Source organism: Macrosteles quadrilineatus, unplaced genomic scaffold, assembly GCF_028750875.1.
Source record: "Macrosteles quadrilineatus isolate MER2022 unplaced genomic scaffold, UCM_ALF_1.0 Scaffold_5__1_contigs__length_97177068, whole genome shotgun sequence".
Taxonomy (NCBI): domain Eukaryota; kingdom Metazoa; phylum Arthropoda; class Insecta; order Hemiptera; family Cicadellidae; genus Macrosteles; species Macrosteles quadrilineatus.
Genome location: NW_026542598.1, coordinates 10,908,456 through 10,936,231, shown reverse-complemented (window position 1 = coordinate 10,936,231; position 27,776 = coordinate 10,908,456). Strand labels below are relative to the sequence as shown.

At 33.0% G+C, this 27,776-nt stretch overlaps 1 protein-coding gene across 1 annotated transcript in view; it reads right to left on the bottom strand.

Moving 5' to 3' along the window:
• Positions 1–25,613, bottom strand: part of LOC128993762 (probable serine/threonine-protein kinase nek3) — a 93,761-nt gene extending 68,148 nt beyond the window's left edge. The window contains exon 1 of the mRNA XM_054417740.1: positions 25,595–25,613. The gene's annotated coding sequence lies outside the window, so the exon portion shown is untranslated. The remainder of the gene's footprint in view (positions 1–25,594) is intronic.
• Between the last annotated feature and the right edge of the window lie 2,163 nt (positions 25,614–27,776).

The window sequence follows — 27,776 nt, the reverse complement described above, 5'->3', positions numbered from 1 at the left end:
ACTGTGTCCAACAATTAGGTCAAGGTTAAACTGAAGAGTTTTTAAAAAATGGTAAAAAGCTACATATTTTCTGATTCACTCTCTGAACTAAAGGATAATCTTCTTCGAACATTGCCACAAAACTGTAATACTCGACAAAGTTTATTTTCTCCATTTTCAACTTCATCTGCTTGAACTGGAATCTTTGGTGTTTCACAGTAGTCCGAATGAAATTCATTGTTCGGTGTGGGTTGACCTTGTTCGTTGTTCACATCCTCGTCCAGTTGTTCTTCCTCTAGCATCTCTTGCAAGTCCTCGTCGTTTTCTGTATCACTTTCATTTTGTGCTTCATCAAAATCAGTCTCCCAGATTCGAGGCTCTACTCCAGTAAGGTTCGTGTGGTCTGTAGGAGGCATTGCGAATATGTAAGCTATAATGCTGCTTCCTGCGTTATTATAAAATCCCGCCCACGACCCCCACCACCACCATAAAATACTTATGCCATTGGTGGAAAGGGTTGGGGTCTAATCCCCTCCCCCTTATTGAATAAATAGAGTGGGGGGTTATACACTGTGTTATATATATAAGTCACGCACGCAACTGATATCATTCCTATGAACACAACCATGCAGTGTGTAATGTAGCTAGTTTCCTTAGTAGTGTCTTAAACTACAAAAATGTATCAATGTGAAAATTGTCATGAGTCTTTTGAGGATGAATTTCTCCTCAATATTCATAATGAACTCTTACATATGTCTAATGAATCTTCAACACCTATGGAATATGAAGATTTGATTGAAGACCCCTTCTTACAACAGAACAGACCAACAGTTATACAGTATGCACCACCAAACCAACAATTATCAGTAGAAATATTAGCCCAAGCATTTCCTAAAGCCATAGTAAACCATTTCAAAATTTCTAATACAAATTATGATTTGTCAGATTTTATTTTAAAAGCTAAACCCCTTATCATAAAAACACTACAACAGGAACTAACCAGACTTAATTTTATCAAATTTGGCTTGCTCTTGGACACTAGATTTACAAATGTACAAAATGAGGTGTCCCCTCGGGGGTTTATAACACGAAATAAATCCATCATGGTAACCACTGATCTGGAGGCTGAAGTCGACAGTTGCTTGGAAGAAATTGTTGTTAAAATATCTGAACATGAAGGAAGAGGATCTGGGTGGTCTTTGTTAAGCGTAGACAGCTTAGATATACGTGTACATAAACATGGGTATGGTGATAGAGGTAGTAGTTTCATCCCACTGCCCAAAAAGATTGCTAATACAAGAACTTGCATAAATGTTCAAAATGAAGACAATGAGTGTTTTAAGTATGCTGTTTTAGCAAAGTTTGTTGAAGACAGGCACGCCTATAGACCAAGCCGTTATTATAGTGAAGTGGCTCATAAATATAATTTTACAGGTTTGGTTTACCCAGTGTCTTTAAAAGATATCAAGAAATTCGAAAAACAAAATCTTAATTCATCCGTTAATGTGTATGGATTGGATGAGTCTAATAATGTGTTTCCTATTCAGATTACATCTCATGAACGTAGAGACCATACAGATCTTTTACTTCTTACAAATGGTAAAATCTCACATTATGTTTACATAAAAAACTTTTACGCACTTTTATCAAGACAGTTATCCAAAAGGAAGATGAGTCTCACCATTTGCAAACGGTGTTTTTGCTACGCTGCCAAACCATTTCATTTGGGGGGTAAGGAATGGTTACTTGACCACCAACGTCTCTGCAATAGTAAGGACGAAGTAAGGGTTAAATTACCTCACCCTAATAGAGCTTTTATTAAATTCAACAAAACGGCTGAACAATATCGAATACCAATTGTTATATATGCAGACTTTGAGTCATCGTTAGTTCCTTTAGTTTTAGATGAGTGTGATCAAAGCAAAATTAAAAAAATTCAATTTCATGAACCAAACAGCTTTTGTTTAATGCTTAAATCAACTTTGGATGAAGATCATTTACGTCAGTACGGGTTAACAACCCAACCACTTGTATATCGCGGTGAAAATGCTGCTAAGTCATTTGTAGATAACCTTTATGATATAGCTAATAAGGTGGAAAAACTGTATAGTTATGTAGTTCCAATGATTAATCTTACACATGATGAATTGACATTCCATGAAAGTGCGGATAGATGTTACCTTTGTGACTGTAGTTTTACAGAAGACAACAGGCGTGTTCGGGATCATGATCACCTGACTGGTTTTTACAAAGGCCCTGCTTGCAACAGTTGTAACATTAATTTTAAATTACCAAAGTTTATCCCAATAGTGTTCCACAATTTAAGTGGATATGACTCTCATTTCATAATTCCTGAATTAGGTAGAGACAAAGGGGCGATTGATGTTTTAGCTACAAGTACGGAGAAATTTATTAGTTTTTCGAAAAAAGTGGGTAAAATAAAATTAAGGTTTGTAGACTCTTTCAGATTCATGGCTTCTAGTTTAGAGAAATTGACAGCTAATTTGCAAAGAGAACATTTTATTGAAACTCAAAAGATTGTCGCATCTGATCACATGGATTTGGTTCTTCGTAAAGGAGTGTACCCTTATGATTATATTGATAATCCTGAAAGATTTAACGAGACCTCACTACCACCCATTGAGGCATTTTACAGTCAGTTAAATGATTCTAATATTGACCCTGAAGACTATCAACATGCTTGTCAGGTATGGAGTGAGTTAAACATGAACACCTTAGGCGAGTATAGTGACTTTTATGTGAAGTTAGATGTAACACTTCTTTGTGATATAATGGAGGAATTCCGTAACACCTGTATAGCGGCCTACGGATTAGACCCTCTACATTCATACACCTCGCCTGGATTAGCTTGGCAAGCTATGTTAAAAGAAACAAAATGTACATTACAGCTGTTAACAGACATTGATATGGTGCTTATGATTGAATCTAGTATCCGTGGGGGACTTACCCAGAGTGTAACAAGGCATGTCAAAGCAAATAATAAACACATTCCAAACTTCAAGAAGGAGGACCCATCAGTTTATTTAGGGTATTTTGACGCCAATAACTTATATGGGTGGGCAATGTCAAACCCACTTCCATATGGTAATTTTCAATGGATTGATCCAATATTATTAGGTGATGTAACAAGTATCCCAAAAAATGGAGACACCGGATTCATAATGGAGTGTGATTTTGAATACCCATCCACACTTCATGATCATCACTATGATTTACCTCTATTAGCTAAATCTGAAATACCACCAGACGGAAAACATCCTAAGCTGATGATGACGCTTAACGACAAGGAACGCTATGTTGCCCATTTTTGGGTTGTCCAACAAGCCATCGAACTTGGTCTAAAATTAAAAAAGGTTCACCGTGTTTTACAGTTTAATCAATCATGTTGGTTAAAAACATACATTGACTCAAACACAAAAAGAAGAGCTGCAGCATCATCGGCTTTCCAAAAAGACTTTTTTAAGTTGATGAATAATGCAATATTTGGAAAGACCCTAGAAAATAAAAGAAAACATAAAAATGTTAAGTTAGTGTCGGATCCCAAAAAGGTAGAAAAACTTGTAAGACAACCAAATTTTAAATCATCTATTATCATAAATGAAAATCTTGTTTGTGTGTCAATGGACAAAACTACTATTAAAATGGATAGACCTATGTATGTTGGTATGTGTATACTTGACATTTCAAAAACACACATGTACGACTTTCATTATAACAAGATGGTTTCATTTTACGGAAGAGACAATATTGGAATTATATATATGGATACCGACGCATATCTTTATTGGATCAAAACTCATGATATGTATGAAGATTTACGAACATTTATGTATAAAGACGATTTCGACTTTTCCGACTACCCGGTAGATCACCCTAACTATGACAATGGTAAACACAAAAAGGTGTTAGGAAAATTTAAAGACGAAACAAACGGAATCCCATTAGAAGAAGTAGTAGCACTAATGTCAAAACTATACTCATTAAAATTATACACTGAAAGCACCGACAGCGATATTGGTTTAATAAAAAAGGCGAAAGGAATTAAAAGTTCATATTTGAAGAAGAAACTCAAGTTTGAACATTTTAAAAAGTGTTTATTTGAAAACCAAGTTCATATTGCAACTTTCAAAACCATTAGAAGCTTCAACCATAGACTATATACGATTGTGCAAGAGAAGATTGCAATAACATCCAATGATAACAAAAGATACATACTGGAAAATGGTATTGACACACTTCCTTTTGGACATTATTCAATTGTAACTAATTAACCTAATAAATCCAAGCTGTTTCTTAGCTTATCCTATATATCACATTTCTCTGTCCCAATATCCTCCCCGTAAAGAAGAGGGGGGGGGGTTTATTCCCCCCCCCCTCTTTTTTACACATTTTAAAATGACCTTGACCAATATAAATAATTGATAAATATCAGAGATATCCATTACTCCGACTGAGCCGTACGACGGATGTTATGATTGAATATGGTTTCTAAATGGCAAATTGTATCTGAAATTCATAAACCTGCAAGGAAAAACTTTCCAAGGAGGAATACAGTTCTAAAAGGAATTAATGACTTATACCAAGCAGATCTAATTGAAATGATACCTTACAGTAAATTTAACAAGGGATTTAAATATATACTGACCGTGATAAACTGCTTCACAAAAGTTGCTGATGCCATGCCTTTGAAGGATAAAACCGGAAAAAGTGTGACCAAGGCTATGGAGACTGTTATCCAGAGGGATAATAACGTTATCAAACATTTGCAAACTGACGATGGAAAAGAATATTTCAATAAGGACTTTTCAGTGTTAATGAAAAAATATAATATAAATCATTATTCAACAAAATCTGAAAAAAAGGCCGCAATTATCGAAAGATTTAATAGAACGATAAAAGGAGATTTGTTTAAGGAATTTTCAAATAGAGGTTCTTACGTGTGGATTGATATTCTTGGAAAATTGTTGAACAACTACAACAATAGGTTTCACAGAACGATAGGTATGACCCCAAGTGAAGTAAATGAAAATAATTCAGAACAAGTTTTGAACAACATTAAAAGAAGCACACGTCCAAAGGTTGAAAAGATTTTACCACATAAATTTGTTGAAGGTGACAAAGTCCGTATAAGTAAATATAAGGGGATATTTAGTAAGAAATACCTACCTAACTGGACGAACGAAGTTTTCACTGTTTATAGAGTGCAACCAACGTACCCAGAAACATATATTTTGAAGGACAATAAAGGCCAAATTTTACATGGAGGTTTTTATGGTCATGAGATGTTAAAATCTTCTACAGGAAATATTTACCTTTTTGAAAAAGTTTTAAAACGTAAAAAAGATAAGGTTTTGGTTCGTTGGCTTGGTTTTGATAAAAGTGAAGACTCTTGGGTGTCTAAAGAAAATATTATATAAAAAACGTCATTTATGAAACAACCTTCACAGAGTGATGTCATGGACATTATACACAATGGATATTCTTTTGAAATTGAAAATATAGACAATTTAACTGTGGATAATGTAAAACTCAAAGAAGGTAAACATGGTAAATTATTACCAGACAGTGTAAGGTCTATAGTAAGTGGACCGTCCAATTGTGGGAAAACTAATGTTGTATTTAACTTGTTAACAAACCCACATGGTTTGCGGTTTAATAATGTGTATATATTTTCCAAATCATTGGCTCAACCTAAATACCAGCTACTAGATAAAATAATATCGGACGTTAAAGAGGTATCTTTATTTAAATTCGATGCAAGCAGTGAAATACTACAACCTGGTGAAGCTAAACCTCATTCAGTATTCATATTCGATGATGTGTCATGTGAAAACCATGACACGATAAGAAACTATTTTTCCATGGGGAGACACAACAGTATAGACTGTATATATATTGGTCAAACATATAGCAAAATTCCAAAACAATTAATAAGGGATAATGCAAATGTAATTATAATTTTTAAACAAGATGAGATGAATTTAAAACATATATATAATGACCATGTTGGTGTTGATATGTCATTTGAAATGTTTAAAAAAATATGTTGTAAGGCTTGGGATGAAAAATATGGATTTGTTGTAATTGATAAGGATGAAAGTATTAAAAACGGGCGATACCGAATAGGGTTTGATAGGTTCGTTATAATGCACCAGCAGTAACACATTTTATCTATTAGTAGATTGAATTTCATGATGAGAACATGGGTAGCCAAGAAAAGCTTGTAAAGGAAATAAAAACATTAAGTGATTCCATTAGAAGAAAAAACAGGGCTCTAAGAATGGGTATAAGTGAAAGAGATAGGTATTTAGAAACAACATTTAAACCTATTATTGAACCCATAAAAGACCTGTCACACACGTTTTCTAAATCAATTCAACCTACAGATAGTGAAATGTTACTACCTGTATCGAAATCAGAAGTACAAGATGGTTTAGAACCATTAACGACCTATAATGACTACGAAGATTCAGAAGAATTTGAGGACGCTGAGGAGACTGATGAATCAGATCAAGATTCCAGAGAAGGGGACAAAACTTTGGAAATTCCTCAAGAATATGAAAGTATTAAGAATGCGGATATTAATCCATCTGAAATAAGTAAATTGGGAGAAGATATAACTTCAAAATCTGTGCTTGGAAGGAAGTACTTATTAAAAATGTTACATTCTACAAATGCTAACAGAAAATACCATGTTTATGGTGCTAGACTTGAAGACAATGGGCTAATGATTGGAAATAGTAAGCTAGACATTGATGAAAATGATGTTATACACGTAGGAAACAAAAAATATAAGGGGACACCTGGTTTATTCGAACTTATATTTAAAAACAAGCCTGGTAAATATAATAAAAAAGATTTAGTTTTATTTAAAAACATTTGTGCTAAAACAAACCTTCATAGAAAAGGTTACAACTCAAATTTACCAATACATAGAAACCAATCTGTTAAATACACAACTATCATATCAGAACTATTCCCGTCACAAGTCAGAAGAGTTAAAAGAAGGGCAATCTCATCAATCGACATTGATACAATTCATAAGAGAAAAAGGAAAGATGATATATCAACTTATTCTGGAGAAGGACTATTTAAAGACTGCTCCAACACTAACGTAATATATTACAACAATGCAAACAAATTAATCGATAGAATGAAATTGATACGTGAAGCTATTGAAGCTGGTCATTCAGGTTTAGAAAACGAATGGGTAGCTTTGGTTGATGAACTGCGCAATCGAGGGATAATTGATTAATACTAATAAATGCTATATATTTATTAAAATTACAAAGAAGTATTTGTTGTGTTACTACACTGTATTGTTTGCGTAAGGAGCTTTCATATACAATTACCAGTGTTTATTAAACAAATCGTATAAATTAAAAGGAAAAACTATTTATTAGTCATTCGTTGAAACATATTTATAGAGTGCACTCTTCATTTGTGATTTTACTATAAAAACAAATGTTATACAACAACCGTGCCATTCGCAATCGAGAGACCTTCAAGAGAGGAAGGGGAATAACATCGACGGCACTTTCTATATTGACTAAACCAGTTGGAGCATTAGTCAACAAAGCGATTGATTTACTGCCTGTGGAATTGCATTTAATTGGTGGTTATCAGTACTGTGGTCCTGGAACAAAATTAAAAAAACGCCTTGCTAGAGGAGATCCGGGAATAAATAAGCTCGATCAAGCTTGTAAAGAACACGATATAGCGTATTCAAAATTTGGTAATTTAAAAGACCGATCAGTAGCAGACAAAATACTTGCTGAGAAAGCTTGGCAACGTGTAAAAGCAAGTGATAGTAGTATTGGAGAGAAAGCAGCAGCGTTAGCAGTAGCGGCAGCAATGAAAGGAAAAACAGCTTTTGGTGGAGGAAAAAGGAGAAAAGGAAGACATAGTAATGTTAAGAAACGTGGAGGAAATATAAGAAGGAAAAAAAACAGAACTTCTCATAGAAAAAAAAAGAACAAACCTACAATTTGGTCTATGATAAAGAACGGAGGAGGGTTATACCTAAAGCCATACCGTGTTTATTAAACAAGAGGAATAAGTTGATAATTCCAGATAAAGCCTTAAGCAATATTGAACTTTTACGATACGCTAGCTGTTTACGCATACCTTTCTTCAGAGGTGTTTTTATGAAGGATGAACTACCATCCGTAGTAAATAATAACGAGACTGGTATAGTGAATCTTGATAATGCTAACGGTCCTGGCACTCATTGGGTTTGTTACAAAAAACTCGGTGAAATAGTTTACTACTTTGACAGTTTTGGAAACTTACCGCCTCCGAAGGAACTTCTTGAATACTTCAAATCTTCAAAAATTGTATACTTTAACTATGATGGACAACAACCAGAAGATACATATCAATATGCGGCCATTTGTGTTTAGAATTTTTAAAGAAAAGCATTAGTTGTCTGTAAATAAGTGGTAATTAACCTATGAGCATTCAGTTATGTCTCAGACCCTAACACTATCAGGTAGGAGCTCTGTGCTCTCTATCGATTATTTCCCGCCTATTGAGTTGAGTTCTCTTGATGAGTATGAAATCGGTCTTCTCAGTTTTGAATCGTACAACTCAATACCAAACGTTGATGAAACAAACAACCTGTTTCATTTCGATAAAGATAAAGTAATAACTATTCCGAAAGGTGCGTATGAGGTGCAGGACATAAGAGACTATATACAAGAAAAATTCCAAAAAATAACAACAAAGGAAAAGAAATACTATATCCAACTAGGAACCAACAACAATACTTTAAAATCTATGTTAAAGTGTACTGTGGAAGTAGATTTTTCTAAGCCTAATTCCATCGGAAAACTATTAGGATTCGGTAGTATTAAAGCCGAACCTGGAATCAGTTATTACTCAGAAAACGTTGTAGACATCTTTAAAGTAAACACAGTAAGAATAGACTGTAATATAGCCACCGGATCATTCATTAACAACAAACATATGATTTTCCAATTCTTTCCCGCTGTACCACCTGGTTATAAACTGGTAGAGATACCTAATCCTGTAATTTACTTGCCAATCACTACCCGGACAATCAGCAACATTACACTAAAAATCATGGACCAAGACAATAGACTGGTAGATTTCAGAAATGAAAGAATTACAGTTTGTTTACACTTAAAGAAAAATAAGTAGTGTGAAAAAAAACCTTTTTCAATTGTGTTTTAATATATAAGTAAATTTCTTTTGGAAAATCATTATTATGTTTGTACACGTTGAAAGTTGAACACCTGAAATGATAAGGCACCACATAATTGATAAATTCGGCCACTCTTTGTATACACAAAAACGTGAGAGACAAGTAGAGCTAGAAGATGATAACGATGAAGAAGATACTAAAAGATTTAGGGTTGCATCTGACTATGAAACAGCACGTCAACCGGTAACAAAAGGTTATTTAAACCGTTACTATGTTAATAAACTAGATTTAAAAAGTGTGGAAGAAAAACTTGTTCACATAGATAAAAAGTTGGACAAATTGAAAGAATTAAGCGATCGATTTTCCACATTAACACAAAACTTGAAATCTTCTAATGATGGTCTTGAGGAAGCGGTAAAAGAAGTAAAAAAGACAATTTCTCCTCCTGAAGGATGTTGCTTTGATGCTAAAAATAGGAGAATCACTAATGTTGCTCAAGGAATCAACAAAGATGATGTAAGCACTGTTAGCCAAACATTGACATACGATCAGGAAAAAGACATCTTTAAATGCGGTGATAAGGAATTCGACTTGGTTGTAAATAATCCATTAACTCCTGTAATAATAGCTAAAGATAGTAGTATAAGTGGATTTGCATCTTATCGTGGTGGAGATTACAAATTTCGCACACATGTATATCGGGTAAAAGATCGGCTTATAACATACATGGGATCAAAGTTTGTTTGGAATGAAGAAGAACGCATGATCAAACCTGAATATGATGGTCAACAAACTAAAAATATATCGAAATATCATTCTGAACCCTCGATATCAAATTAGGGAAACTCTTGACATATCCTGATAATAAGTAGAAAAAATCAGATACTTTACAGAATGAATAGTAGTTATATTATATCAAACATCTTCATTTATATTTTAGATGAAACCAGGACCCCTTTGACTCTAGAGGGTAAGAAAAACTTCTGTTCATTTTCTTATGTTAACCCAGTTTATGAATAATGGGATTATCCTTTAAAAAGAAGAGCACTGGTGATTTAAGAGTTAGTAGGCCACCTGCATCAGAAGAGTTAACAGTTGAAAACATTAAATTTCTACAGGATATTAGTCTGCATGTAAATAATAATGGATATACTGGATATAACGCACGGTCCAACTTTCGACGAGACTCTATGGGAAAAAGAGTATCACACCCACAACCCCTACGCTTCATCGAAATTAAACAATAACGATGAAATTAGAATTCCAATCCAACAGCAAGATGTCTACACCCTTCCTTCTGAGAGTTGTTTGTACATCGAAGGAACAGTAACAAAAAAGGATGGCACTATTGGAACAACTATTCCTTTCGTTAGTAACCCGATGGCGTTTCTTTTTGATGAAATAAGGTATGAAATTTCAGGAGTTACCATAGACTCTACAAAAAGGGTAGGGATATCTAGTACACTGAAAGGACTATGCTCATTATCACCAAACGCAAGAAATCTACTAGCGGTTGCTGGGTGGGTTAATCCCAGTTCAGATTCCATAAAACCCAATGCAAATGGTAATTTTGATTTTTCTGTGCCGTTAAGGTTGTTACTAGGTTTTGCGGAGGATTACAATAAGATATTGATAAACGTAAAACAAGAATTGGTTCTGTTGCGATCTTCAAATGACAAAGACCTTATTATAGCACCCCAATCAACGACTGAAGAAGCTCTGGAATGGAAATTATACTTGAATAAGATAGTTTGGAGAGTCCCACACTTGAAACTGGCAGATGAACACAGGATTACACTTTTAAGGCAGTTGAAAGCTGATCGTGATATCGTTCTACCATTCAGAAGCTGGGAATTGCATGAATACCCTATTCTACCGGAGACAGAAAGACATACATGGACTGTAAAGACTTCTAATCATTTGGAAAAACCTAGATATGTGATAGTTGGACTGCAAACGGACAGAAGAAGTAACATAACTGCTGATGCAACATTATTCGATCATTGTAAACTTAAAAACTGTAAACTGTACCTTAACTCTCAATTCTTTCCATACGACAATTTAAATGTTTCTTTTGAAAAGAAGCGGTATAGTATTTTATACGACATGTATGCAAGATTTCAATCTTCATATTATGGCAAGGCAAACACACCATTACTATCACCAACTGAATTTAGTTCAAAAGCACCTATCGTGGTTATTGATTGTTCAAAACAAAATGAATCCGTTAAATCTTCTAGCGTGGATATTAAATTAGAAATGGAGTTTGAATCCAACATACCTTCTAATACAAGTGCGTACTGTTTGATTCTTCATGACAAAATTGTAACGTACACACCTTTAACCGGTATAGTAAAGATGGTTTTATAAGCCTCAGCAAGACAAGGTATAAATAGCAGTCACTTAAGCAAGGATTCAGTTTATATTTGTCAGTGGTTGAAGCAACATATGATACTGTAGACATGAATTCTTTAACGGACAAAGATAAAAGCAGTACCAAAGTGGAAGAAGAGGTGGTTGTTAGAGAAGAAGAATATGACGCAAAAGTTAAGCTTTGTGAAGATGAATTATCAGAGTTTCTAAAATTCCATACTCAAGATAACAATGATATGGACAGTTGTGAAAACAGTGTTTTTGTAACTAACTCAGCGCTAAAGAGGAAGAAAACCCCCGAAGACGACCTTCCTCTTAATATGTTAACGGATATTTTCCTCCGTATATTTTACCCCATTTCAAGATGTATGTCTAAAGGCATTGCAATCGGATTAGTGAAGGACCTATCATACGCACCTAACGCAATTTTAAATCATGGAGCAAAAATGTTGTTTTTTTCGGAGCATGCTTGGGACTCATTCATAAAACATTTGCACTTAATCGAATGTTATTTGGCTAAAAACATGTTTGGTAAAAAAACGGCTGTTCGGTTATTGGATTGTGACATAGAAATAGATATTTATAAGTATCGTGGAGGACAGCAAATACGTTTCAGAGACCTATCAAAACACGATATTAAGATTCAACTAACAAGAGAAGAATTTTATGTTTTGGGTTGTGCCGCTTCACCTGTAACTAGATACATGAAACAACTAACATTTTCAAGCTCTGTAATAAAAGAATATTTAGTGGATGCTATGGATCAATACCCTGACTCCCAGATTCTACACGGACCGATCGATACATCAATTTTTAATCGAATCCCCTATGAGGTTGAAATGTGGCGGAGTATAAAAGACTACGAGATCAATAAGACTACAACGGATGACGTAAAAGAAAATATTGAAGAAACACAGCCAATCTAAGTGTGTTTTAGTTTGAAATAAAAAAAACTAATTTAAACTCGTGGGGTAGGCCTACTTGGGGATGATGCCCACGTTAAATATACATCAACGCGCCTTAACTGTACGGCCTGGTATAAATATAAAACCTACCGTGGTGTGGAAATCAGTTACTTGACATTCTTACCATGGAGCAGAGGGTATGGTTCTCAGACAAAGTTAAAACAATAGAAGAGAAACCCTGTGTGATTGAGTTCCAAGCTTTTCGTGGAAATACAAATGAATATGTTGTTAAGGAGTTAGTAATTTTAGATTTATTAACGTACGTTGTCTATCCCTTTATGTTTAAACCACCACATTCTTTTAAAAAACTAAATTCTAAAGCCAAGTTAACTAATAAGTGGGTTACTAGGAATTTTCATCACATTGCATGGAATGAAGGATTTTTAGATTACAACACTGTAGATGATGTAATGTATCACTTTTGTGCGAAATTCAACCGTATTTACACTAAAGGTTTGGAAAAACGAAGCTGGATTCAAAAATATACCATTGCTAACGTGATTGATGTAACGATTGACTCAAATTTTAAAGTGTGTTATGACGGTATTTGTCTTGCAGGCAAAAACAAATGTCATCGTCAAGGTCAATGTGCTTTAAAAAATGCATACCGTATAGCATCATTCCTAAACCAAAAGGAGAGCTGCGGTAGTGGGGGAATCGATGGGTATAAATATGAGGAAAGTGTGCAGACAACACATCAGTATTGTTCCAACCTAGGACAGGAAAACACCTACAGCTTGACCAATAAAGATGGCATCTCAACTCCAGATCCTTGTTGATCAGTTCAACACTCATTCAAAGTCAAGTGTTTTAATTACTAAAAAGTGTTCAGAACTTAAGGAACTAAAACATTATATTGTGCATAGAATGAAGAAAATGGAAACATCTATTGGGGACGCTATTCTAGTCTCCTTAAGCGATGCACCTTTTACTCCAGGAGATGAACCAAAGTTCCAAATGTTTCTTCCAAAACGGTTTGTCAGCATGTTACAAAATGAGGATCTACGCAGCATCGAACCGGGCTCTCTCTATTTGGTATCTCATGGAGTTAGTGGGAACAACTCTACAGAACTCTCTTTGCACTGTTGTTAGAATAAGAATATTGTACAAATGATTGTATATAAATAAAATATTATAAATTATCATGTTAGTATTTTGTCTAAAATACTAACATGATATTTTTTAAAAACTGATATGGATGACCTTGACCTAAATCAGAAACAACATTTTTACAATCGATTACAAACTAGCTAACCCCCACCCCTCTTCTTTGCGTATAAAACGTTGCTAACAGTTGGGTTTTAATCATTTGGATTGCAGCGAGCCATCTACTCTCTTAATATGTCCGCAACCATTTTGAAGATTAAAATTGCCTTTCCGAACTATACTCACTTTCAAACTAGGCTAAATTCTTTTGAAAAAAGTTTACATAACTCTGTCGTAAACAATTCCAAATGGGAATTATCCGAAGCAGGGTTTTTTTACACTGGGAAGAATGATGAAACTATATGTTACTACTGTGGAGGAGGATTAAAGGATTGGCAAGAAGAAGATGATCCGTGGCAAGAACATGCACGATGGTTTCCAAGATGCCCCTTTGTGGTTGTTAACAAGGGGCAAGACTTTGTGAACAAATATTCCAAGCGAATAAATAAAAATGTGATAGTTAAAAAGAGAAGCTCAACCAAAGGCGTAGGAACAAACGAACCTGTGCAAAAACAAGGATCGGAGTGCATAGTATGTTTGTCCGCAGAGAGGGAAATTGTGTTTTTACCTTGCAAACATTTTTGCAGCTGCATCATGTGCGGCCTAAGTGTTGACAATTGCGTTTATTGTAGAACCCCTATTATTTCTGTGATGAAAATATTTATGGTGTAATACGAGGCCCTTTAAAAAGATTAGTGGTGGGGGTAGCTAGGAGGGGGGGGGATGGACTTTACCTATAAATACAAGAAGATAGTCCTATGCCTTCAATCGTTCTGCGGACTTCCTAGAGGCAACTTCAGCTCAATACAACAATTATGTCTCTCAAGGTGAAGTTTGTCCAGTACGACGATGTTCAACTTTCAACCTACCATGATATAGATGTTTTTGCTGAAGAGTTGAGAGTTCTACTTGCAAGTGGGTATGCAGTTACAGTAACAACAACAGCCAACAGTACTCTGCTTCCAGACTACGGAGCTTACAAACCACCATGCCCCAATCGAAGGAAATTTGAAACCGACCATTCAGCATTCAACATATATGGAAGCAGCAGCTCTACGACGAAGAACGATTCCAACACTTCTTAGATTTAACTTAGATTTAACTACTGTACATTATTATTACTATTGTTGATTGTAAAAAAAAAATAAATGAATAAATAAAATAAAAAATATTCTGCACTATTTATCCATTAGTGCAGAATATTTTTTAAAAACAGATTCAGATGACCTTGACCTAATAACAATACCAACCAATCCACAACATACATCGCCAGAGTCGCTGCGTAATTCACGCTGCTCCACAATCACAAAATACTTACCAATTACCTAATTATGACGTCACGGGATCACCCCCGTGTTTGGCTACTACTAATGTAGTAATAATACTCGTGCAAAAAAAACCACTGTGGTTTACGATTTAATAAATGCACAATTGAAAAAAAATATATTTTAGTGTTTGCGAGTTATATTTTGTTTAAACAGTAATCCATAACGTTGATAACGTTGATTTGCAAAATATCCATAAAATATTTATAAATAACCTTAAAGTCATAGAACCTGTTTGTTGAACATTATCTTTGATTAGTGCTCGTGTGATAATTTTATTCTACGATTACATTTTGTGGATAAAAATATAACTGATAGACACCTATGTTCTTTTGATGCAAGAAATAGTTTAGCTTACCAGACATCATCGGTCATACTACAACGGATCATAAAGCTTAATACATAATTTTTGAATGAATACATTAGATTTGTAATCAATTTGTAGGACCTATAATACCTCCTATCTATACATGAACAAATAACCTTATTTAAGTCAGGTGTATGGGAGTAAAAATGCATTTGAGTTAAGAAAAGGATAAAAATTATAAATTAAAAAATGTTCTTGAAATTGAAAATATTGACTCATCATAGACCAACAAATGAAATAAACTTTCATTAAGTATCGCTCGATTTGTAGGAATTGTGATTCTATATAAAATTGTTGAACTTCACAGCCAATGAAATCAAGACCGGATTGATGCCGCTTTATGGACAAGAAGTTGTAAAGCAAAGTTTACTGCTGTGCGTGACGCCGATGATATCCATATCACACTTTATCTCACTTTGGTGTTTATTCATTGCTTATGACCATCTAAACTTTAGGCTTGGTTTAATAGTTTAGTTCAACAATGACAATTAACTCCGGATTTTTGACTGATAAATGTCGGGTATATAAGAAGCGAAATAGTCTTTAATATTTATTAGATAATGTAATTCAGCTACCAACAATATTAGGCTTGCGTATTAAAAAATTATTTTGTAATTAGAATACATTTCAAACGACTTTGATAATCCTAGCAAAATAAATGTAAATTTAGCATTGACTATTTGAAACTGAAGATATCAATAGTCAAAGGTTATAGATATCCCTATAGTAACTGACCTCTCTGATGACTTCTAGATCTCTCTGTCTTATGGTTACAGACAATGGCAATAAGAATTGTGTCTTAAATATATATTTTTTAGCATGTAAAACATTTACAATATCAAGCTTGGCCCACTGCTGTAGCTTTGGCCATTAATGCAACTTCAGTATCCAATGGTCAATGGTTGTAGTAAAATTTATTAACCATCCATCAAAACTGATATTTTGTTAATCACCTTCAATAATTATATTTTACGTTTTCAGTACTGATATAAAATGTAATTTTTTTTACAAAACCACAAAATAAAATTGCTTTATTTGTGTTTGTGTTTCTCTCGCATTATCTCTATAAAACTATGACTTCTTCATCAGGGAAAAATAGGTAAATAGTCCTAAATCCAAACTAAAATTAATTATAATTAAATAGAGAGTGGGAAACCAGTTATGGGTTTTCCATCCTACATTATTTCTGCTTATTCGTTTAATAATAGTTCGGCGAAGAAATAGCAATTTATTTACGTCCAAAACACTAAACGTCAACCTTTAGAACCGCACACGCCATTATGTCTAAAATTAGTCGCATAATTGAATCGGTTATTACCGCCACCTATGAGTCAGTTGTTGTGAAAACAAAGGGCGCAGGTTAAAACTAACATTGGTGTTGCAAATGTATACAAGGATCTGTTATGACATTTTCAGCATGGACACGTTGACGTTTCAATTAGAACGGATTTCCCAATCGACTTTACACTTCTAACGTTTAAATAGTAATCGATAATACCAATAGGTTTTTACTTTTTACCAATTGATAATACGATCAATAACCAACAATACCTATTGATAAGTTATATCATTGGTATTGCTAGCCTGGTAACCACCAGTTGTAATCGAAACTTGGACGTCAATGCCAGAGGGTCAGGTTCGCTCCCTAGCATATTAACCTGTTGCGTCATTTCCCCACACAGAGTTTTTTATAAAATATTACGTTAATGCTATCAAAATGATAATTCTGGTTATATTGGTGATGAATGCAAGATTTAAACACATATTAATATACTAGGGGTATAATTGGTACGACTATTGATAAATATCCCAAAACACAGGTTGTAGTACGCGTTCTCTAGTGGTTTTTTTTTCTGGTACCTTAAACACCTTAACATTTTTACAATACTTTGAGGCATAGGCCCTTGGTAGATAATCATGTAAATACTAACCGATTACTCGCATACCAAACTATTCCTAATTATTAGCTTTACAGTGTTATCTGTTTTATGATTTGGGTTAGCGATTCACATATCAAAATGCAAAATATAAATGTGTACAATCGTGGAATATTTAATTGTTTGGTTTGTGATAATTTAAATATACATAAAGGCATTGGTCAAACATTTTCATGTAATATTATTTTATTATGAAACTATTGCCATGCGTCTATATAAACTAGAAGACAGAAATAAGCCGTTAAAAATACTCTAAAAGCGCAAGTAGTAAGTTTGAATCTTACTAATATTATAAATGTGAAAGTTTGTGTGTTTGTTTGTTTGTTTGTTTGAAGTTCAATCACGCATAAACCACTGGACGGATTGGGCTGAAATTTGGCATGATGATAGCTTAATTTCCCGATAAACATATAGGCATATTCTTATCTCAAAAATCCTTTCGGGCTCCGCCCCAGTGGCTCTGTAATTCCCCATGTTAACCTTATGAGTATTCATATTTAAAGAGAATTAAAGAATTTAGTCAGCTGTTTCAACTAAAAAAGTTGGTGTTTTATGATATGGAAAAGCATTAAAAAGTTAAAAGACTTACCAACAGGGTGCAGCACTATATTTTTTTGCATTTATGAAAACAGCTAATTTGAACTAAGCAACAAAAAACTGTGATTCGCAATGAGAACTGTCAAAGTAGGATTGTTTACAGTTATGTTTATGTTTTTCATTTCATGAATAATTTGTGAAATTTTGTGAATTTTTAATAATTTACTTTTCTCTTCTGTTTATGTGAAGTTGTGGAACATTATGGCTATGTTAGATTTGTAATACTATATAGTATACCATGAATTTAAAGAAGCAAATTTTATCAAAATGTGTCCTCCCCTATTGCAAACGCAAAGCTTGAATATAACTGCAATACGCATTTTATACTTATATTCCAACCCCGTACGAAGGACGGGTACTCTGCTAGTTAGTTTATATATCAGTCTAATTTGTGTTTCAAACAAGAATGTTTTAAAACGAGTCTTCCAAATCCATTAGTTTAGTTAGTAAATAAACTATGGTGGTAAATAAAGTGTGGGTGTTAGAGGCGACATTGTCGATATGAACATGAACTTATTGTGTTGGATGATGATAAAACTGGCCATTGTCTGGGCAGTATCATAACGGCGACCATCAAAGCCCAATATTGTGTTCTCGCCAACTCTAGTAGTGTCTGAGGTAGTCTTTACAACCAATAGTCTGCGATTAAATAGTAAAAGAATTATAGCGTTATAGTACAAACAGGGGTTTATTATCGATAGTATTTAATAATTTGTTAGGTCGTACGTATAATTTTCAATAAATATTGTACTTTTTTGTGCCACCTTCACATGCTAGGATGTTAGCCCAAAAGCTATGGCACCCAGAAAGGTAATTGGCAGGATTTAAACTCCGAACCAAAACCTCACGCTCTTCCCTGCAGTCACATCTAGCATGCCTACATATTCTTTTCCCGTCCTTCTTTAACCGTATTTCAATCTCCTTAGATCATTTCTTAGAGATTTAATTTTGCTGCGAAGAGAAGATGAGTTGAAAAATAAGGAAAACATGAATGATAAAAAAGCCTATTTTGTCTTAATCATTATTGCCACCAGGCATTCTAATTAATATGTTTCTTTCACAGTAGGACATATTCTTACCTACCAACATTTCTTCAAGACATCAATATGTGTGTAGCAACATAACATCCCACTTATAGCAATACAATTTTTGCGTGGCTGAAGTAGAGGTTAGAGTGCAGCATTTTTGTCTCGGAGGATTGGGTAGGAATCCCTCAAATCACGTTTTAGGTGTGATAGGGCCTAATACAATAGCCTTGTAGTTCGGAATTCAATTTTAATATAGGTCCGCCTAGGTAAAAATAAAATATAAAGTTATATCTGGTAGAGCTATCTCTGTGTTTAGAGTACTAACACTACAAAACACCGTGTATATTTATCTTTAGTACTTAAATTATAAATTGCTTACGAATAATGATGGACTCCAGTGTAACCTTAATATGTGTTTGCGGCGGCGAGAGAAGGATGTTATCCTCATCAGTAAGGACCTCCATCGTTATCTCTCGAGATCTGATATCCTGAATGGCTGCAGGGGACTTGGTAATTGTGTAAATATTCCTCGGCTCTCCGCCGGAATTGAATTATTTCGGTGTATTCCCTTCCCAAGCCCATTTCCTTGGTTGTTTTTAAAGAAAATTACGGTAATCATAGTTTGAAGAAATATTTTTCTATTTTGAAAGGTAAAAAATATAGTTCTAAACAGTGTTCCAAAGTTTATCATAAATATATGTATACGATTTCACTAACAATAACTTTTTCACCACACTATGATGTTTTTAGCTGTTTTATATACGTTAATTGGTGGCTGAAAGCTTTTGCTGGCCATGCCAGATGTCAACGTTATTTGGGGACCGAGCAGGTTTTTACATCCCTAGGGCCACAAAATAAGCTGCCCGCTTACTTTCTTAAACATGAATGCATATTAAATACACAATCAGTATCCATATCATTGCAATATAATAGTTTTATTGTTACCGCTGCCTAGCAACTATTTATTATTTTTTGCCGATTCCTCAAATTATTTCTTCACATAACGTTAAAGTTTTAGTTGTGTTGACTATCAGTGTGTATTAATATTGTGGTTAATAGTGGTAATAGGGTATAGTGTGGTGATAAATAGCGTTCGTATCACGGACCGAAATAGATTTTTAGAATAGGTTTTGCTGACTCAAAATAGTTTTTAAGTTCGAGATGATAGGTACGAAATATACTATTATTAAAAGCCTTTTACAAATTAAGGTTTTTAGGAAGTTGTTCTATACAAATTTCAATACAACCTTAAATACGACCTTCTACACCTTCTATACCTTTCAATACGACCTAAAACGTCACCGTTTTCGTACACAGCCAATACAATCTTTTTACAATCTATTTTTGTTCGTCTTAGTTCTATGAGCACACAGAGGTTAATGCAATATTGCCAATATGAATTGCGCTACTTAGACAACATTCGTCTTGAGTTACGAATGTCAAAGGAGCGTAGGGAGTATGAAGTTGTTGCATTTTAATATATATATATATTTTAATTTATTTGATTGTATCAGTCCTATGTAGCCCATTTCAAATAAAAGCGATAACATATTTTAAACAAGAAAAATGATATCCGCAAAAAAGGTCCGTTTTTGAAAGAGTGTATTATATAAGTTAATAAGAAAGTCACATAATCAATTTTGGTTTCCAAGCTATAAAAGATTAACTAAATTTTGTGAAAGATAATGGGACCCTCATAGTGCAGTAGAAATAACCGAAAATATAGCTTAAGGTGGAACTAATTGCAACAGAAAAGATTCTTGCTGTGAATGGTAGGTAGTATGCTTCTAATCAACATACTAAAAATATACATCCGTATTGTGGCGCAAAATACGTTTTTTGGCCGCCATCTTGAAAAAAAGTGTCAAAATTTTAATATTCGTAAAAATAACTTTTTGGGTATCATATTATAGGAAATTTAATGCTGAAAAATGTTATAATAGTGGTTATAAGCACTATTTAGAAATGCGATCGTAGTACAAAATACCCCCGCCGCAGCAAACCTGCAGATGAAACGAATTTCCATTTGTCTTAATTGATTTTCAATTAAATCTAGTAATTCAGTTTTAAAATATTTGTAAAACTAAATATAGAGTTCTACTGGACCGATTTTATCAACTAATGGTTCATTGGAAAGCAATTCGTGTGGATTTACAAATATTTATGAAAGTTTGATTTTTTTTAAGATTTGCTAGGTGAAACCCGTCAATGTCGACAATAATTAGCCTAGGTACTGTTGAGGTTGCAAACAAAATCTTTTTAACTATAAATCGATGATAGATAACTGATGATAGATCACCAGATGATAGATAACCATTTTTAAACAATTTGGGTCGTTTATGATTTAGCAGTGTGCTTTAGGTACGTCCGATCTCAATAATCAATAATTCCAATGGAATCTGGTTTTTCACTGAAGATTTAAAAAAGATAAAAACATGTAGGATAATGTAACTGCTTGACCTACATTTGAAGTAAAAATTCCAATTTAATTGTTATCGTGAGGTAATACATTTGATAGATTAATGATGACAAATATGTGCTTACATAGCTTTGAGACCACAATTATAAAAATTGGTCCGGTAGAAGAGCCAAACTAAATCGAAAAAAACTAATTTAACTCCCGTAAGTAATGTACAGGGAGGCAGTTTGTGCATAACTCAAAATATACGTCAAAATGAGTGCTGATGCTTAATAGCAAATCTATGGTGCGTCCATAGCTTTAGTTTAAAGCCGAATTTACACTATGTAGCAAAACCTGCTATATAACTTTTGCTATATAACATTGCTTTATAGCTTTTGCTGTATGAAAAATTTACAAACAATTTTAGTGATTCTGGTGCTCGTGCTATATGTTATATGTAGCACAACCTCATTCGCATTCCGTATCGAAATGTGCGCTGAAGAGACATTGTTCGTGGCAGCTATCGTGGTGATCTTGGAAGTCAGAGAGAGAGAGAGACAGACAGGAGCGAAGATTTTAGCAAGTTTTAGGTTTGACCGCTTCTTGCTTCGAGAAATAAGTACAGTGTAGCAGATTTATTACGAGATCTTAATGATGATGAATACCCTGACAATCCATAATTAAAACGCTAAATAAGGCGACGGTAAATTCAAAAACGTTTTACGTATGATCACAACGCCGGTTGTCCACGGAACTGTTAAATTAAGTTTATAATATCAATAGCCCCAATAATATCATCCCGATCCTAAGCACTGCCACTTTCCGTTTCCAGTCCTTCCATTGTAAACAAAAATCGCTGAGCAAAACCGTTCAGCGTTACATATAGCAGATGCTAGACGAAAAATATATGTATATTATTGCTACATATGGCAATGTTAGATGTAGCACGTATTTCTTTTGATATTTACCGACTCCCGATGGATAGCACAATTTTAGCTATATATAGCAGGATCTGCTACATATAGCAGTGTTATATAGCACTTTTGTAAAGTTACTTTTTCTACTTCTAGCAAATGTTATATAACATTGCTAGATGTTACACAAATCTGCAATGTAGCAGGTTTAGCTACATAGTGTAAACCCGGCTTAAGGCCAAAATTATGAAAATCGGGCTGGTAGAAGAGCTAACCCGACTCGGAAAAGAAAAACCAATTATTTTTATAGATGGCAATAATTGATTTACAGTACCAGTATGCATAATCTAACCATACGAAAAATGAGTTGATAATTTAACAGCTTATTGTTATATTGTTATTTAATTAAATTGTCTTTGATTAAATATTGTTGTTAACAATTTGAATTTGTGTTTAAAGTGATTTTCTTATGTTAAGTGTGTGATTCTAATGTTATGAGCTTAATATGTACCAAATATTAGTGAGTAAAGTGGTGTATGGATTTCATAACCATTATTTTACTAGAGACCATTGCATTAATTTAACCACAATGGGCTCTGTTGCTAATCTATTAAATAAATAACATTAGGTTTAACGAAACTAGTACCAAGGTTTGCTGCTACAAGGAAACCAATTAAGTGCGTTTTTACTAAAATATTATTTGTTTAGTATAAAATAAATAAATCTTCAAAGTTTTATCAAAATATATCCATAAACAAGGAAACTACAACTTTTTACCATATTCTCCATAAAAATAACATGGGGATTTTAAATTTCCAATTTTTTAATTTCCCCCGTTACTAATAATTGTACAAAACCCCTATGATATACTTAACTATTTGTTTTTTAAGCTCTTTAAAAAGGTATAGAGAGAAATTGGGAAATTTTACGTTTTAAGGGTCAAAAATGAAAAAAAACGAATTTTAAAAATATAAAATAACTTATAAATAAAAAAACTTTTCAAATGCAACGTTTTTAAACGCACCTTTTTTCGCCCATAGTGCATCACTGTTAACAGTATATTTTAAATTCAACCATTATATTCTTTTCCAGCATGAAATGTTCTATAATTTGATAACAAACCAGATTTTTCAACAATAATTTAAAATTTTAAACTTTTTTTAAATGGCGACCAAAAAACCGTATTTTGCGTAACAGTACAAATGTATATTTTTGGTATGTTTTTTATAAGTGTATTACCTACCATTTCTAACTGGAATAATTTCTGTTGCAATTAGTTCCACCTCAAACCCTATTTCTACTGCACTATCACACAGAGCTAAAGAATCGTGTTGGAATCATCATACACTCAATGGTTTTATTGTATATTATATAGCATTTATTCAATAACTTATTGGAGTGGTAGCACAAATGGAGTTTTGACATTTTAATGTACAAACCCGAAAATGCACATCCATAGATTAAACATACTCCCTTAGGCACATCTTAGAATGAAGAGAAATAATATTATACCGAAAATATATTTGTTATAATATTAACGAATTAACGAGTAATAGAAAACAATGCATTGCTCCATACTACTGATCAAATTCATACTTAATAAATATTTATTAGCCTTATTTGTATACAAATCTAATTTTACAATGTTGGAACTTAATTAAATTAACCCGCATTTGATAAACAAGTTATTTTTAACAAAAGATGGTTTCAACCCACATTAATTGGACAAAATATCATTTATATGCTATTATTGCAGCATTATTAAATATAAACATAACGTTATGCTCAGAAATTAATTGAGTATTTGATACTCCGTTAAGTAAAAAATTGTTTTGCATTATTTTACTGTTTAAGAAAATGTCAACGATGAATTTTTGCTACAAGTTAACATTTAAAGAGTTTTTCAAAATCTATGCCGCAATCTATTCCATTGCTACCAGCCATTCTTGCAAAGTTATGCTGTGTTATTAGTTTTCTTTTATACTGTCAAGGCAAACATTTTGGAAGAATTCGAATAAGAATCTTCGTGAAGATTGTTGTAAGTTCTTTACAGACCCGTGAACTAATCCCGTTACCGAGTCATTGACATCACTTTTGAGGCATCTCCGGGTTTATTCAGGTTCATTTTGATTTTATATCAAATCAAAATTGACTAAAACAAAGAACATTTTCCAAAAATGGTTTGTAGGACAGTTTTGCCTTTTTTGACGAATGTAAAAAATAATATATGGTAGCCATTATTAGTGAAAAAATTACTTACACGAGCGTAATTAGATGTTTACATAGTACATCGTGTAAACATAATCTATTGCTCACACTTTCACATCTTTATTGCACATACTTTCGGAAACAATTTTCAGTTTACTGAAAACAATTGTTAATATATCATTTTGTCAAAACTAAAATAGCAAATACACTTAATATTTTGGAAGAATATTATTAGTATAACGTATGCATAAGTGAATACGAATTAAAGCTATAAAGCTACTAGGTAGTAGAAAGTGTGCAATAAAATAAATAATATTATTTTAAATTTCTGTGTGTTCTTATGCCTTTGGTACGGTATTTATACTGTTTTTGTAAAGGTACGTCCTGAACACTGACCTCTTTACTATTAATCATTGACCTTATGTTAGAGAGAACCATTAATTAATACCCAAATGACAAAACGTCCAGAATGAATCTCTCTTGGGATTGAACCGTTGTTGACCTTCAGGTTTTAAGGTGAACATTAAAGTTGAACACTTGGCTACCCAGACAATAATCAGCTATTACACATGTTTTTACGGAGTTAAATATTACATAATAAAGAGACTAAACGAGAAAAACCTTCGTCAGGTTGTTAAGGGAAACTACGGCACAAGTCAATCTAAAAAATAACTGTAATTGTTGTTGGAGGCCTTTCAATTTGAACGCTTTGCCTCCATAAAAAGTCTCTTGATCTACCATGGACGAAACCAATTCCAGTATGTGGTAATTAATAAGAACGTAAACTCGGAATCTTGCAGCCTTGATTCATTTTACATTTCAGTAATTACAGATTTTCTAGGGGAAAACAGTCGTCATTTTGAGCTCACTCAATGTAATATACATGCCAGTGCAGTGCAGTCAACATTAAACTGTGTTTCAAATAAAACAAATGATTACAAAGAGAGTTGAAAGGATGTACCAGTGTTACAGTGTTTGACCATAAGCACCAGGGTTCATTGGTGTTATATTGGCTTACAAAGTAAGTGCTATTGGACATTTCATAGTAATACTCTATAGTATGTTTTATACAGTTGTAAACGGTGGAGTTTTATTTGAAACAATTACCTTTTGTGTTGTGTTGTTGATGTAACCTGAAACATAAACAAAATATAACTAAACGAGAAATTCTAGATATTCAGTTGGTTTTTTTTTTTCTTAGCAGCTTGGAAGAACATTTAATTGACCTTGTGACTGAAAATTCTAAGAATTAACCACAAAATTTAAAACAACTATAAATCAATATTTTACTAACTACACACATTTTCACATTCTAATTTTGGAACCAGTACCGATTTACATTATTTTATGTCTCAATTATCTATATTTTCAGAAACACAACTAATACACACCCATACAAATAATATACATGGTTTTCGTTTTGGTTGAATTAATTAGTCCTCAGCAAAAAGTTTCAAAAAATATTTGAGCCGGCCTAGTTATTTCAGAAGTCATAGCCACAAAATCTTTGGATCAGCGTTGACAAATCAAATGTTCTATTACGGATATTATCATATAAATGAGATATTGTTAGAATCATAACTTTTTTAATCATAACATAAGATATTTACATTCAGTAGAAATTTATTGCACATTAGAGAGTGTATAATATTTAATTTTAAGAAGCTAATAGAGTTTTAGTTACATGGATACTTTATAACGGTTAATGAAACAAGTCATGATTAAACTGGCTATTGTAGTTCAACAACACATAATGATACAATATATAATAGGTTGTTTTTAGCCTTGGTCCAAGTGTAAATCGTTGTAACTAGACCAACATGGAACAGCACTCAGCTCCTTAATTCTTTCCCATTTTCCTACGATATCAATAATAAACCTTGACATTGCAGTTTTAAACATGGATAAGTAAGACATTTCAACTAAAATTGTCCTTTTATGTAACACTAAATAATTTATTATTGAAACAATAATGTACGATCATTAATATGGAACATATCTTGCAGGATGGAGTGCACACCACTAATGTAACTAATGCTAGATTGAAATAGACATGGACTAAAAGTTAACTTAATTAAGTTTCAACTAGAAACTAGCAATGAAAATAGCAGTTCATTTATTTTTATAACAATCTTGTATTGTTAACGTTTTTGTGAATGCTACAAAAAAGATATGATATTTTTAAATGTATACTGGGTTGAAAGTATAACATCCTTTGAGGAAGGTTAAGCTTAAATTACCAATAATTGGTCTGATAATTATTATGACGCGCTTATACATACACATTAGCATGAATGATTAAAAACAACTCCCAAAAAAGTTATTAGGATGAGTGAATCATGAGTCATAAATTACTTTGTGGTCTGTATGGTTAAAAAAAAAAAAAAAATATCAAAGAAGGTTTTGACAACAAATGTTACTGAAACGTATATAATAGTTTTGAAAGCAAAGTAATCAGGCCAACAAAAGGAAGCCATTTTCTGTGAGTTTCTCTTGAAAAATAAATCCAACTTAAAGTGACATTTTGTTTATGCATTTTTATGTTATATTTGAAGTTTTAAACCTTTGCTTCTTTTTCTTTCTTAGTTATATTCATCTACGATTAAACCTTTAGTTCATAGAATGCAAAGTGTATCAGAAAAGGGATTATTACAGTTGGTTTTTAATGTTTCATTTGATTTAATATTTGGAACTCATAATTAGATTTCAATTTAATCACATTTTTAAGTCCAATACGGAAGAAGTATTATAAAAACATGATTTCGGTTGAATGGGTCGTAATTAAGTTATTTGTAAGCATACTAACTCAAGCTTCATTTATATTAATACCTTGCTCATTGTATTTCTCTATTAAATTAAACCAATGCTGTACATTTCAAAGTATTATGCAGTTAAACGATTTAAACATGTATAATGTATAAATATCTTGAATAAGGCACTCATAATAGCGATATAATAAATTTCTCCAGAGCAATTATAAATTTGAAACGATTTATGGATTTTAAACAAATAACTCATCACAATTATGAAAATAAATTACAATTTATTACTTCTTTTAAAACTACGATAGTATTTTCGTCCAATAAGATTTTTCCACGAAATATAAAACCATCCACTCAAAAGCGAAAACAAATTGGATGAATATTCAAATTAGCCCTTTGTTCATCAAACAAAAGCTTCAAGAGGAGTAGGCTCTCTTAGAACTGCAATCTCGAATTTAATGACGATTAAGAAGGGAAATCACGTCTTTATTAACAATACTGTAATTATCTATATATATAAAAGGCAA